Genomic DNA, 14,494 nt, shown 5'->3' on the forward strand with positions numbered 1-14,494 from the left:
TTTTGATATTCGTGCTTTGGTACATCATGCATTTGTTCCGGAGACCCAGACGATCAATAAGAAGTTCTATTTGGCTCTATTGAGGCGTGAGTAAAAAGATCTGTCAAAAAACGGCCCGAATTGTGGAGGAACAATTCATGAATTATACACGATAATAATGCACCATCGCATCCAGCTCGTGAACGAATTTAACACCAAAAACCAAAAAAAAAAAAACATCGAGCCATTACCAGATTTGGCTCCGTGTGATCTTTCTTATTTCCCAATCTGAAATTGCCGCTTCGTGGAGGCCGCACTCACTCGATCGAAGAGTTAAACCTAATTCTCTTAAGTAAAAGAGGTTATGAAAAATGTTTCGAAGACTATATTACGTCTGGTTGGGAATACTTTGAAAGCGAAAAAAAAATATTGAGAACTAATTAACTGTTTATAATTTTATTTACAATTTCCGGATAATTTTTTGTCACAATATGTAAAACCATTTAATAGTAAATAATGAAAGTCACCTTGCAAATTCATTAGTGGATTACAAATGCTCAAATAAATGCCATGAAACTACTTAGGACTAGTACTCGTAACAAAAAACGGTGTTTGAGCTCAAGCAAGTCAGCTCATTTAATGATTTTTGCACAAGCAGAAGATATACATTTGCACCTGTTCGCATCTGGGTATGACTATAAAACAAACGATCTCGATTTTTAAATTCAAATTATTTTCAATCATCCGATTATGTTCCTAAAATGGAGTTCACACCACAATTGTCATCTTTGGTCCGGCAGAAATTGAATCAAAATATTTTGTATGCAAGTCAGCGAGCCACGAAACGGCATAGTATTCATAAATGCTGTATGTAACTGATTCAAAAGTATTCTAAACAAGCTTTTCATGCCGAAAATATTAGAGTTCTTTATTATAAATTTGCATTGAAAAATATTAAATTACTACAGAACAACACTGGAAAATCGTGAAAATTTAATACCAAAATAATGGTGCGGCTCGAGGGATGCGCATCGATACCGATTTTAGCAAGAAATTCTTGTTCAGGGATGAAACACTCTTTTTCTCTAAATGGATATATTAATAAACAAAATTATCGCATTTGGGGTGATGATAATCAACAAGCCATTGTTGAGACACCATTATATCCTTAAAAGGCCACAGTCAACGGGGACCACTATTGAGCTATGATTAAGCACTTTAGAGGCTTGAAATGGGGGAAGTTGATTTAGATGGCATGCCATACAGACAAAAACAATAAACTTTCAGGTAGCGCACTAAAATCGTGAACTTGCATTGGCAGAGAATATTTATCGCGTTATGACTGGATTTTTTTTCGAGCTTGCCGCCTGGAACAAACATTTAGAAGTGTCATATGCCAGACTATGATTTCAAGGTATTAAAAAATATGATAAATTCCAAAAAATTTAATGGCAAATCACTTTTATCCTTCCTTTTCTTTTATTTGGCTACTGATATATCAAACATTCCAGCAATCAAATAACTCTACTAAGTTAATCTAATATCAAATCATATATTTAGACCACATGCTAGTATAATATCACTAACTCGGCCACAAAGGTTAGAGAAAACCACCCGCTTAGCTTTGAAAGCTCAACATTACGGAAATGACCTTTATATCCGACTGCCATCAAAGTGTGTAATCTGAGACTTCATTAAAACCGGTGCAATTAAGCCAAAGCCCAGGTAAACAGAAAGTGGCTTAGTTGCGGTTAGTTGGTTCATAACAGTCAGTAGCTATTATTTACTCAAACACCTGTAGTAGCAGCAGTGCTTGCCACAAACTACAACAACAAATTATGCTTACATTTGCTTTTATTATTGTTGTTAATGTATGTGTGTGTGTTATGTGGTTCAAGCATACGTTTTGAATAACTAACGATATTAATGAGCGGAATTTGTTCAGTGTGTGGATAAATGCAAATGCTACCCAGATTAACGCACGTCTATATATTCAGGTAGTATATATTATACTTAAATGCGGCTATGACGTATTAATCCAAGATAACACCGCTTGATCAGAAAATCTCTCTCAGGATTTTCAGGTTATTACTAATCACTGACATATGCGCAAATGTATGCTTATTTTAAAAATTATTAGGATTATCCGTCTAAAATTTAATGCAACATTAATTAACACATATTTAGTTGCACATATTTATTACGTGAACAAAGTTTCAATGAATTTCAAATATATATTTTATAAAAAGGCTTATGGCTGAAAGGATTGGGCTGCGCGTTTCCGTTAATTGAAAGCTGAAAATTATAAAGGCATTTCTTTTTTATCAAAATCGGGTCAAAGCCACACCTACTACCAATTCGAAAAATCACATTATGTTTTTAACCATTTATGCTAAATAAATATCTGCAAAAATGACGGTAAACAGAAGATTCTAAGACTCAGGCAAAAATGTTCATATCTAGCGTGAGAAAAGACTCGACTAGAATTCCACATATTTTTTAGTTTGGCTAAGCCTTCATGTATTTCACGGCTTTCAGACAATAGGTTCGGGAGATCTAGCATTTTAAAAAACGCAAGTTTGGGTATTTTGAATAAACTGGTTAAAATCTTATAATACCAAAAAATTACTTTTGCTTGGGGTCTGCGTAATACAGAGATTCGTTTTTTAAATTTCTAAGTAGGTAGGTTGTTCTAGTCCCCGTTAAGGTGGTGAGGTTCAGATAAGTTGTCATCGAGGTCATCCGAAGGTAGGCCCAGGAAACGTGCAGTTTCGATGGGGTCGGTCGATAGGGAGAAGGGTGTCAAACGTGTTATTAGAGTCATGCGGGGACAAGTTGCAAACTATATATACATATACTTGTTATGTCGCGATCTGATTCTGGATAATTATGAATTTAACCTGTGGCAGTATACAGTGGTGGTTTAACTTCAAGTACGCCATTAACTGAGAGGGAGTCGATGAAAGTGTTTGTGGCTCCACTGTGAATGGTCAGTCAGCGCATGTCCGTAGTAAGTTGCGTCGTCGACGTAGTTAATGAAGGACCTCGTTTGCGTTTCACTGAATCCAGGCCGGCAGATTGCCATATAGGTTGCCAACAATGTTTCTTTGTCTTCGAAACCCCTGTTTAGTTATTCTCAATTAGAATTATTATCTCGAAACAGTACGGATGATAATAGTTCACCTCATCAACTGTGAAGGTAGCGTACATTTTCTCCTTAAGTAGCGTTTTGTGGTTGACTATGTCATAAACTTTTGACAAGTGGTCCGTTGGGGTACCAAAAAGCATTTAAATACTGGATTATAAGTATGTTACAGAACGACAAAGCGCTTTCAGCCTATAAAAAGTCTCAGTCTTGCAAAAGCTGGACAGTGAGTAGGAAAGATTTTAAGTCTTATCACTTAATGGCTATAGGACAGTGTAATGTAAGAACATTGCAAGTAGTCCAGAGGCCAAAAGGAGCTCGCAGTCACACAAGACCACCACCTGCTAAGCACACGTAATGTCCATTAGTCCAGTTCTAGAACATAAGACGCCAATAGCTGATCGAACTCGGACCCATTCCGATATAAGTTGGACAAGGACGGCCGCTCTGGCTCGCTCATCGGCTTTGCAGTTGGCAGCGTTTCCGCTGTAACCAGGCACCCAATCGTGTCTGATGCTGAAGTAGCTTGATGCTATTTCTAGTGACAAGCGCTAGCGGAGTCATTTCTGCTTGAAAAAAAATGTGGTGCGTAAGCTGAAAGATAAATGTAGAAGCTGAGACTCAAGGCTACAAAAATAGTATCGAAAAGTGGAAAATCACTTGAACTTAAATACACCAGCACTCGAATTTGTGTTGAATATTAATTGGATATTGTGAAAAAAATCAAATTTTTCAGACAGCTTCGTATTGCAGAAATGCATGGCAATTAAAACTTTTCAATCGATAAATTTTGTTCAGCCAACTGACAGTTTAAGTTATGAAAGTCGTAAAAGTGACAGTATGTTCGAACGTTATGTATCACTCAGCTGTCACCCATATTTATTGTGTGTACTTTTCATCAATTATTTATTTATTTTCATTGTGAGCTCGCAATAATTTAGATCACTGGTCTTACTGATGATGACATAATTTGTATATGCAAAAGGGTGTCAGTGTCAATTTAATTACATAATTTAACAAAAAAGTAGTTGTTAGTTGTTATTGGAACTACAAGTAACGGTAACACATAAATGTGTAATTCGAAATGAAAATATTTATGTGACCCCGGAGAGCAGTGCTACTGAACATTAATTGAAATTGTAGCGCCAATAAAAATTCTAAAGCTCACACACACACGCAAACACAGAAACACATACATGTATTAAAGCTGCTTCGATATTTTATTATGCATTTATTATACAGTTCAACAGATCGCATTTTGTTTTCTCATCTGCCGTGAATTAACAAGCATTTAGCTATGTACTTCAATCAATTGTCGCAGTGAATGTCTCCCGGTGGACAACAACAACAAAAAAATAATATATTTAGCACTACTTCTATATTTATGTGTTTGTGTGTGTGTGTGTTAGCAGTTGTGTTGCACTTTAATGACGCGTGATAATTATGCTTTTAGTTGTTGTTGTTGGTGTCGCCACCGCGTAGGCACGTTCTAGGCGTGTCCCTCACTATGTCTGTCCGCCACCAACACGTCGTCTTTCTGCCATAAATCACCGACGCTGACTCAATGCAATTGTATCGCTTGTAAGCTTATGAGTGCAACAAGCAATCAGCAACAAATATACAACAACAAAAACACAACAAAAAAAAGGCAACATTTGTCGTTTGAAAAATTAATTCAATAAACACAGTTAATGTGCGCATTCAGCAGTACTGCGCTGCTACTGTGCACGTATGTATGTATGTATGTATGTATGCATGTGGGAGAGTGTGTGTGTGTGTGTGTGAGGAAGTTCGCTGATTGTCAGTGTTGGCAGTCGCGCAGCAGAAGTATTGCAACACTCAATTGTAGAAAGTCTTTTAATAAAATGAAAAATACTGCAACGTTGTTGTTGTTGTGCACCTTAAGTGATCTAGCAGACATGTGCAAGTAAGTAAATGGCAAAAGAGAAAATACGTGAAAAAACCAAGCAATTTCTGTTTACTTAAATATTTGTAGTTGCAACTGACTTTTTTATAATTTTATTTACTAAAATGTCTTCAATGTTCAAAAGGAAAGTGTCATTGTGCGCTTAAGTGGTCTGCTAAACTTTTGCCACTTGTGTTTAATTTAATAATTGCATTTGTGGTGTCTGACATGGATTAAGTATGCAAGCATGAATGTAGGCATATTTCAGTTGTATGTGTGTGTGTGTGTATGTGAGAGGCTAAAAGTGGAAATTCGAAGCGGTTGCTGTTCTTGAAGTTTATTATAATTTATTGTCGACTTATTAGAGAGGCTTACCTTAACCCAATATTTCAAAGAATATTAATAATAAATGTCATCGAACGATTAAATGGACTTCAAATATCAAAATTAATGTGTTAGAGCGTATGTATATCATATATGTATGTATTTGTAAGAACATGTTATCAGATGATTACCATATTTGATATTTTATTGTATATTACAGTGGATTTATTTGTTGTTGTTAAAATGAATTTTAATCGCAGATTTCTAGTTAGATTCAAAAAATAATTAAATAAACTTTGAAGTAGAAAATACTTCACATAAATGAGTTTTTTAGAAAGGGTAATTTCAAATTAATATTACGTTATTAATTTAGAAATAGATTTACATTGTGACTAAAAAGTAGCCGAAAATTGTAAATAAAACGCAAAATATTTAATATTATTTGCATTGACGCCTACATAGTAATATCCACCAGATGTAATACACTTATGCCAACGATTTTCCAATTCTCGAAACACTTTTCATAAGCACTATTTGGGGTGGTCTACAGCTCCTTCCGCGAATTTTTTTTTATCACTTCGATCGACTGAAAACGGGTGCCACGGAGCGGCAATTTTCGTTTGAGAAACAAAACAAATTTGATGAATACAGTGGTTTAAAATTGGTATTCATTAGCATTAAATTGGGTCACAATCGTACACTTTTTGGAACAAACTCAGATTTATCAGGACGAGTGAAGCAAGAACGCATTTCATACCGAAAATATTTATCAAAATCATTTGAACGGACCCGCGAGAGCGAAGTCGCACCCTCTTACCATCTCCCTAACACTTGCTTGACGATTTTTTAGAAATATTATTTACCGGAGATTTTAATTACAATTTCCGGATGTTTTTTTTTTTTTTTTTTTTTTTTTTTTTTTTTTTTTTTTTTTTTTTTTTTTTTTTTTTTTTTTTTTTTTTTTTTGTTTTTTGTCCCAATGTATACACTAGATTCCCTCTATATTCTTATTAAGAGATAGATATGTAATTTGGCAAAAGACCTTTTCATCCCACAAAGTTGCTCATTTATCAGAAATGCCGAAATTGAGCCACTGTAACACATATCTGCTATAAAAACTGAACAATCGCTTGTATGGAAAACTTTTTCATTCGTCAAATTATTTGGAAGAAATTTGACAAGGGTTATTGTCTAAGGCAATGATATAATATCCATAGCAATTGTACAGATGGAATCACTATAACATATGTATATACATAAAAACTATTCGATGAAAATCATGTAAAGGAAAACTTTGACAAAATATCTTTACGAAATTTGGTATGGTCTATTGTCCATAGCAATGGTACAATCTTTCAACAAATTATTCAGTTCGGAACACTATAGCATGCAAACACTATGAGTACAAACTGGTCGGAAAAAAAATATTTTTTCATTACTTAAACTTTTGCATTTGTGAAGAGTATTATAGCTTTGGTGTAACCGAAGGTAATTTTTATACTCTCGCAACAAAGTTGCTAAAGAGAGTATTATAGTTTTATTCACATAACGGTTGTTTGTAAGTCCTAAAACTAAAAGAGTCAGATATGGGGTTATATATACCAAAGTGATCRGGGTGACGAGCAGAGTTGAAATCCGGATGTCTGTCTGTCTGTCTGTCCGTCCGTCCGCGCAAGCTGCAACTTGAGTAAAAATTGAGATATCATGATGAAACTTGGTACACGTATTTCYYGGCTCCATAAGAAGGTTAAGTTCGAAGATGGGYAAAATCGGTYCACTGCCACGCCCACAAAATGGCGCAAACCGAAAACCTATAAAGTGTCATAAMTAAGCCATAAATAAAGATATTGAAGTCAAATTTCGCACAAAGGATCGCATTAGGGAGGGGCATATTTGGACGTAATTTTTTTGGAAAAGTGGGCGTGGCCCTGCCCCTACTCAGTTTTTTGTTATCTCGGAAATTACTATAGCTATGTCAACCAAACTGTATAGAGTCGTTTCTTTTAGGCATTTCCATATACAGTTCAAAAATGGAAGAAATCGGACAATAACCACGCCCACCACCCATACAAAGGTTATGTTGAAAATCACTAAAAGTGCGTTAACCGACTAACAAACGTCAGAAACACTAAATTTTAAGGAAAAAATATCAGAAATAAGCTGCACCCAGGCTTTCTTTAAAAATTGAAAATTAGAGTAGCGTCGCCCACTTATGGACCAAAAACCATATCTCAGGAACTACTCAACCGATTTCAATGAAATTCGGTACATAATAGTTTCTTAACACCCTGATAACACGTACGAAATATGGGTGAAATCGGTTCACATCCACGCCTTCTTCCAATATAACGCTATTTTGAATTCAATCTGATGCCTTCTCTGTATAATATATACATTAGGAATCAATGATGATAGCGGAGTAAAACTTTACACAAATACGGTATTTGATGCGAGAGTATAAAATGTTCGGTGACACCCGAACTTAGCCCTTCCTTGATTGTTTAAGTTGAAATAATTCTCACAATATATGATTCCTCAATAACAACATCCAATACTTATCATGCATAGAAATACAAGTGTGATAACGTTTAGTCCTAATAGAACTGAAAACATCTTAAATACATCACTGGAATTGAGGATTAAGAATAAGGAATTGTATTTTTCAAATCAGGCGACGATAGAACGAGGACGAACTGTCGCACTTACATATACATATACATACTTGAACTTTACTTGATTTTAACAGTAGCTTCACAGAACATTATATTTGAATGTTTTTTGTTATTGTTGTAATCTTTTTTGACAGGTGCTTATTTTACACATTTTAATGTATTAGAATTGATGTAAGTTTATGAACGTATTTACGTACTTTGCTAACAAGACTTATGTAGGTTAAGATGAGGATGAAAAAGACTTGAAGAATTTCATTTTGAAGATTCGCCCAGTAACTGGCAATTTGTATCAAAATGTCAATATAATTTATTTTCATATCTCCAGAACCATACTCAATTAAACCTTAAAGAAGAGAATCCATTATGCTTTCTTTACTCTAACAATATATTATTAAATGTAGAACTTCATTGAGAACTATACGTAATTTCGCTACAACAGTTATTGGGTTATTCCTAGAACTATTGAGGAGAACAAGGCGAATATTTCTCATTTTAATACCAATAATAATTATCATCTGATTAAATTTCATCGGGATTGGGAAATATGTTTTACGTATTATATAAGGCAAATGATTATTATCAATTTCAAAAAGGTCTCTTTTTGAGCTAATACGCACAAGCATACCAACACTTAGTTCAATGTTTCATACACCTTTTACAAGTTGCAAATGGAATGACCTTCAATGAATACATTTCTATATATGTAGTGTTATCGGTTTCGGTCTATTTTGAACAGTTGCTAGGTTATATTCATAAACCCACGTCTCGACATCAGCAATGATGTATTCGATGAATGTGATGTCCTCAGCCATGTTGTCAAACATCGCTTTAGCGATCTTTAGTTGATGTCGTTTGTTTATGAGAAAGTGGACTCCCTAAAACACTTCTGCAACATTTTCAATGATTCTGTAGCAGTAATCCGATTAATTGGATACAGTGATACTAATTGGGATATGGGAATAAAAATTTACATGAACTTAAAGATGATTATAACAACTTACAAAAAAACTTTATCTATTCGGCTTGGACGCTCAGTTTAAATGGGATGTATTAACAACATTGACCTTGCATAACACGATCGATCGTACAGTTTTTTTTTTTTTTTTTGTACTGAAATTTCTGCGCTTATAAATAGAAACCACTAATATTGAAAAAATATGAGTTTTGGTTATAAAATGGTTATATATTGGTTAAATCTATCAGCAAAAGCCGAAAAAACAACATTAATCGACTTAAAAATTTAAAACAGGAATTTACCAATAAGTTAGTCTCAAACAAACAATGTGCTTTAAATGTTTGCTTAACAGCAAATCAAGCTCATGGAACCGGTGATCAACATAATTACAACACGCCTTTTGTAAAAGATCAACAGCCATAATGACATGTGTATTCAATAGCTCATTGTGCAGCAAAAACAATAACGTCATCATTAATAGCTGACACAAATAAGCGTAATGAGCTATACAAACAACAACTACAACGATAATAATAAATGATGTGATAATATCTATTATAGTGAGGCACATATATAAATGCATAAGGGCATATGTCATAATAGCAATTACAATAACAAAACGCTTAATACCTTAATGCGTGTTTGCAATGAAATATTCTTGAAACACACACATAATACATACACACTTACACACAGACCAAACTATATTTGCAGGAACGAATGTGTGTTGGTGTCGGCTTTGAAATCACATCATCAACGGAAGAAACTAAGCGATAACAACGCCCACAACGTCAGCAACCAATATATATATATATATAACTGTTCNTCAGTAGGGTAATCTTTAAATTTTTTTTTTTTTTTTTTTGGAATTTTCTGTTCCCTTATACCCTTGGAATTAATGTAGAAATCCACTTTACCATTGAAAGGTTTCGAAAAATGCTGAAAAATAATAATACTACCCGACGTTCGGAGCGCTCGGAGTGTACACCTGGCAGTACCTCAAACTTTAAACGCGTTTTCCTCAAAGCACACTTTTTTAAACTGACATGATTCCGGTCAAACAACCCAAACGATTGGCTTAATTTTTTTTTGTTTTAATGTTCAGAAAATGCCTTGCTATCGTCCCTACAAGATTCATAATTCTTTATAATTTATTGACAATGTTTTGAAAAAATTAAAAAAAAAAAACAAAAACAACACGATAACCATTTACGTACTTTTTAAGAATAAATTAGGTTTTTGTGTTTCAGATGATCCAAACATGAGAAATCGTGTCCGCTAGTGAAAAAACGCATCTCATTCACCCAGGCATTTCTCCGACAGATGTCATCAAACAATTCTGAAAAAATTTGTTTACAGACTCCACGACATACCTCATGATATGCAAAAAAAAGTTCTAATGTAGAATAAAAATTTCTATGAATACAGTTACCCCACTGACTCCTTAATGTAATCTGCTACTTTTTAAACCTTATAATCCTGAGGGGGTTGGCGTCAAGTTAAAAAACTTCCTCAGCTACTTACTAATTAACGGCACAATCGATTAGTTTCTAAAATTCTCGCTGAATCAAAACCAGTTTTGAATTTTTGTACCTTTATATTTTCACAATCAATAAACTTTCAAAACTCCCAAAATTCAAATAATTTAACTATTTCATTTTGGTCTTCAGTCAAATTGTCGTATAAAAAAGACTTCAGTTGTAGAAAAAGAAAATAATAAAATGTCAGTCAATGGAGAGAAATAAATTAACTTTATTAACTTTACCATAAAGCTCCGTAATAGTATATAATTCTAGTACGATTATCTCAAATATCAATTTATTAATGCAACTCATTATGAGAACAGTGGACACTTTTTTAAAAAAATCTGAAACTTTGCCGGATTTTCCGCCTTAACGTAACTACGTAACTGATTTTTCAATGAAAGCGCTACAAAATTTTTTAAAGAACAAGTAAGGAAGAGCATGATAAAGTGATAATCGAGATTTCATTATCCGTCATTTATATATATTTTCAATACATTGGTCTGATTTCGGTGATTTTTATTCGGGCTATGCTACACTAGAAATACAGTATTTGTGCTGTCTCTTATACACATCTAGATGTGTATAAGAGACAGATATATATGTCTGTATGTATAAGCGTGAACGATATGCTTTGCCATAAACGAGGCGAGATATAAGTCGGTATGTAAAAGATTGTGATCATATCCTTATGTGCAAATAGCGGAGGCTGAGCGTGAGCAATAAGTAAGAATCCAATGCCAGCAAATACTCTTATAAATATCTATATATATTTACCCAACGATAAAATGTTAACTTCGGTTGGACATAAAGCTCCAATACCCTTTACAGATATAAAATATTCAAGAACCTTATTTTTATCGGTTAGCTTCTATTGACCGATTGATGACGCCGCCACCAAACGCCACCAAACGCCACCCCAAAAGCAAAAATTTCGTTTATTGACGATTAAGCCGGAAATGAACCCGATTTCACAAGATGATTTTCGATGAAAAGTGTCGTTGGCTTGCCACGAAGATAGCGAATTTGCGTAAAAATCTTGGTTAATGTCCAAGCATTTTATCAAAGTGAAACGGGACACTACAAAATGGCAAACCTTACTGAACACACTGACAAAATTTGACACAAGCCCGTAAACAAACGTGTTCGCCACAAGTATCACAAATCCAGTCAAAATCACGTCAGCTCTACTGGTAGATGCTGTATATACAATATACAGGGTCTCTGATATTATTTTCAGTGTGTTACAAACAAAGTAGCAAAGTTAATATACCTTATTCAGGGTATAATATCAGATGAAATGAGACTGTTGCCGTAAATACTCTGACAAAAATGTGGGCAAAGCTTCGTTCCGAATGAAAGGAAAGCAACAGTAATTCGTTTAATTATATTAAATTGGAATTGAGAAGCGAATAAACGTTTGAAGGCAGACATACATATATACATATGTACATATGTATATATATATATGTATATATGTATTTCATATATAAATACTTTGGAATAAAAAATATAAGTATTTTTTTTATAAAAGTGGAAAAACTCAGCAGAAGTGCAAAGCCGATTTGTTTATCAGCCGATTTGTTTAAGAAAAAAACTGTGTTTTATTAAACCAAGAAAATCCCTTTTCTCAATATTTTTCATATTACAAAATGTCATCTCTCATGAACTAATTGCTCGAAAGCTTTGAACTGACGCGTGTGTTTTTGAAAGATTATAAAAAAGATGTGAATGCAAGTGTTCACTCCTTCTTCCCAAAGCAGCTGATTTTGTCCAAAATATTCACATAGATCTATGAAATATTAGCTTGTCAAAAAATTCTTGCGGTATTTTTTTTTGAATTTTCAATTGTTCATAAAATTTTTTTTGATGATTCATGCCCAGCTCTTGACATATGGTACGGCTGCTACTTTGCCGGTCTCTTTCGACCAATTCAGCGATTTTATCACTATTTTCGATGACAGGCCTTCCGGAGTGTGGCGCATCTTCGAACACCTCTACACCGGAACGAAAACGTTGAAAACATCGTTGTGCGGTAGAAATGAAAACTGTATCGGGTCCATAAACTGCACAAATTTTATTGACGCCTTGAGCTGCATTTTTGCCTTTATCGTAGTAGTACTGTAAAATTTGCCGCATTTTCTCTTTATTTTGCTCCCTGTTTGCGACGCTATAATTCACGAACGACTGAAAAGAAACTACAATCAATCAAACACGTGTTAGCGCGTGAAATGAGCTTTCCAAAAAGGTATAGCATGACCCAATGCGACGAATAAAACTAGAACTACGCGCTCTCAGCGTCAACTAGCGAAAATGCCGCAAGACTTTTTTTAAAACCTTTACTTACACTGGTTTTGAAGGAAGAGAAGAGTTCAATCGCAAAAGTTTATAGTTTGTGAACCGAAATAAAAGCCAATCGTCAATTAAGCGCTCTATAATTAGCTGAAGAGGTTTTTGAAGACTACGGGAAATCCGCGTGGACACAAACTGAAAAAATCAAGGTATAACCTCAGTGTTGCTGTCATACAAACTGAATGATCAAGTTCTTGTATGGAAACTTTATTATTAGTGAAGGGTATTCTAGTTTCATTCCATTCCTCCTTTACTCATACGATCTTCGTTAAGACGAAGACTTACTCTTTCTAGATCTACCGGTGCCAAAATAAAAACAATTCTAAGAGACAATATTGCTACTAGTCTTAGTTTAGTTAAATTATACTTACGGCACACATATATTGAAGTAATTTAGGAGTGATTTATATTATGCCAAAATTAATTAGCAAACATGTACGGGTAACGCCCATACTTCTTGTAATTTTTTTTTTTTTTTTTAATTTATAGAATATTTTGAAAGTGAAGCAATATTGACTAAACTTGTGTATTCTAATGAAATAAATAAAAGTTCGTTGGAAAAAAATATGTGAAGCATAACATTATTTATAAACAAAAAAATTGAATACCAACAAGTTCCAAAAAAAAAAAACACACATGTAAATGTAATTGTACAAAAATAGCTTTTCAGAAGGTCAGCTGCAACATGGAGGAATACAACAATAAACAAACTTTGCCGATAGTCCCCTTATACTTGTAATTCAATGAAATAATGTTTGAGAGCAAATGTATCAAAATACATATATAAAAGTGTGTTATATATGTTAATATATATGTTTATGTATGTCTTGAGCAACATATGTGTATGTTAATGAATTTGGATTGAACTAATAGTGGCTCATTTATAATGCATAGGGCGAAATTTGACATTGAAATGAAAACCAAATTGCCAGACGAGTTTTGAATAAATACATAAATTATTAAAACGCTACGAAGAAAACAATACCAAAATTGTGTAGCGCACATGTATGTATGTACACACTTATGTACGTACTTTTACATGTACATATGCGTACGTTGTTTTTTACATAGAACTCACATGGCTAAGGCTTTCACAAAGTAGAATATGTCGCTTTGGTAAACTTTTGCTAATTTATTGTTACTTTTTTTCTGTTTAAAGGCAAGCGGGATTTGATGCGAAAAGGCCTATGATATAAAATAGTTTTCACTCTGCATTAATTTATGTTTTCTCTAATATATTGTTTAACTCTAGCATAAATTAGCTTAGCTGTAGAAAATAATAATTGTTTGAAAATAGTTTAATTTAGCAAAAAAAATTTAATAACTTGATTTACAACATCCGCGGCTAGCTTTTAAGTGAACCAAAAATAATAGCAAACGCTCATTCGGTATATGACATTTATGAGGAAGTTCGCAACAAATAATTCATTATATTATGGTGTTTGGATAAAAATAAAAAATATTGTGTTGCTAATACGTGTTAAGTATAAAATTGATAGCACATACTTACATACAGAGATTTCAATAAACGGTACATTTAAATTTAGAGAGAAAAGGTAACCTCATATGGAAATATTCATATATTTCCTTTAATAACGTTTTTAAGAGGTCAGTAGGGTAATCTTTTTTGATTTTTTT

The 14,494-nt window shown here is 33.7% G+C and overlaps 1 protein-coding gene across 3 annotated transcripts in view; it reads right to left on the reverse strand.

The window, feature by feature from the left end:
• Positions 1-14,494, reverse strand: part of LOC108978473 — an 82,359-nt gene that overhangs the window by 6,852 nt on the left and 61,013 nt on the right. The window lies entirely within an intron of this gene.

This window comes from Bactrocera latifrons, unplaced genomic scaffold (genome assembly GCF_001853355.1).
Source record: "Bactrocera latifrons isolate USDA-ARS-PBARC rearing strain unplaced genomic scaffold, ASM185335v1 scaffold_122, whole genome shotgun sequence".
In the NCBI taxonomy this organism is placed as follows: Eukaryota; Metazoa; Arthropoda; class Insecta; order Diptera; family Tephritidae; genus Bactrocera; species Bactrocera latifrons.